This window comes from Brassica oleracea, chromosome C7 (assembly GCF_000695525.1).
Source record: "Brassica oleracea var. oleracea cultivar TO1000 chromosome C7, BOL, whole genome shotgun sequence".
Lineage (NCBI taxonomy): Eukaryota > Viridiplantae > Streptophyta > Magnoliopsida > Brassicales > Brassicaceae > Brassica > Brassica oleracea.
The window spans coordinates 26,361,238-26,363,271 of record NC_027754.1 but is presented as its reverse complement, the minus strand read 5'-3'; positions in this window follow the sequence as shown (position 1 = coordinate 26,363,271).

Here is a 2,034-nt window from a genome sequence, read left to right as displayed (position 1 = left end):
AATTTAACGGTCAAACAATTCTAGCAACATAGCATCAGATTCAATCAGATTTAAAACCTCAATGATCAAAACCGAAAACAGTTTTGATTTCAAAATATTCGATTAGGGTTTTAATATGTGATTTGATAATTATAGTATAATTAATTCTGATACTTATATTATTTAGGATTTATAGATATAGGGTTAAGGTTTATCGGATTTTAACTTGTAAAAACCGATTTGGGGTTTTAATCATGTAGGAACATAATTTAGCGTTTGGGGTATCGAACTTTTAGAGTTTCGATTTACTCAATTAGGATATTTGATCTATTACCCTATGGTTTTGATTCATAAAGATTAGGGTTTTAGGGTTTCATTCTTTATCAATCAATCCATGTTCGATTATTGGTTCTTAGGTTTTGAATTACCTTTTAACCTTAGATGATTGTTAAATCGGACCACCAAAGGAGTTGAGCCGCGAGCTGGACACGAACGGGACGCGAGCTGGAATGGATCGAGTCGCTTCTATCGGGTCGCGGACATCCTTTGTTGATTGATCGGGAACGCCTTGATCGTCGGACGCGAGCTGTCTGATGCTGTCGTGAACGAGGAAGAGGTCGCGTGCTGGAGCTGCTCTCGGGTCGCGAACGTCTGAGCTAGGATCAGGAACACCTTGGGCTGAAGCTGATCGGGGACGCGAGCTGGAACAGATGCAAGAACAAGAGACGCGATCAGGGTTTAGGGTTCGTCGGATCGCCGGCTAGGGTTAGGGTTTTTCGATTTGGGTATTAGCTTAGGGATTTAGAGTTTCATGCTGATAACGTGTTATAAAAGTAATGGAAAAGTCTATCTTTATTCATAACATAGAGGTTCCTTATATAGGAGATTACACCGTCATTGATAAATATAAAGATTAAAAATCAAAATCTAAGTTATGAGTCATCCACAATCTGGTTCATAACATCTTAACAATTTTTGTTATTGTTTTTCTAGCATTTTCAAGTAATACGAAAGTTTAAATGTAAATTTTAGAGTTTAAAAATGTTTTATTTAAAATATTAATAATTTATTTTAAGTTTTTTTTAAAAAAAATTTAGATATATACGACAAATCTCGACTAAAACTGATGGGGTTTGGATATTTCATGTACTTTTCAGATCTTAAATACCCGAATCCGATTTGAACCCGAAATTACGATTATTTTAGGAAAGAGAGAGAGAGGCGGCCTTGATCCTAGGAAAGAGAGAGAGAGAGGCGCCTTATGCTTTGGAGAAAATGAAACTCTATTTCCTTTTCCCTGTAATTGTTATCTTTCCATTATTATGTATTAGTAGTTTTCCTAATCCTACTTGGTTTAGGTTTTGGATATTTTCCTTTTTCTATGACTTGTAAGCCTTATATAAAGGAACTCATGTTATGATTAATAATAGATAGAAACATTCAGTCTCTAAACCGTGTGTTTTATAACACGTTATCAGCACGAGTCTCTAAACTCCCTGAACAAATCAAAAACCCCTGAAACCCTAATCTAGCCGGCGACTTTAAACCTAAACCCGACGAACCCTAATCTGCTCCAGCTCGCGTTCCAGCTTGCATCCATCCGATCAGCTCCAGCCCTAAGGCGTTCCTGATCCTAGACGTCCTCAGCTTACCGTTCGCATCAGAACAGCTTGCATCCGATGTCCAACCAGCTCGCGTTCCCCGATCAGCCAGCTCGCGACCCGATAGGAAGCAACCTGCTCGCGTTCCAGATCAGACGCGTCCTGTTCCAGCTCACGCTTCAGCACACGTCCGTCCCTGCTCGTTCCAGCTCGCGTTCCAGCTTGTTCTAGCTCGCGTCCGTTCGAGTTTCTCTTGATGGTCTGGTTTCTACAATCTGCAAACAAAAGGTAACCCTAATTCTAAGAACATGAGAATTGAATTTGGATTGTTTGTAAAGACTGAAACCCTAAAAACAAATCTCTAAGATAAAACCCTAGGATAATAGATCAAACCATAAAAGAGTAAATCGGAGCTCGAATAAGTCTGATCCCCTAAACCCTAAATCGAGATTGA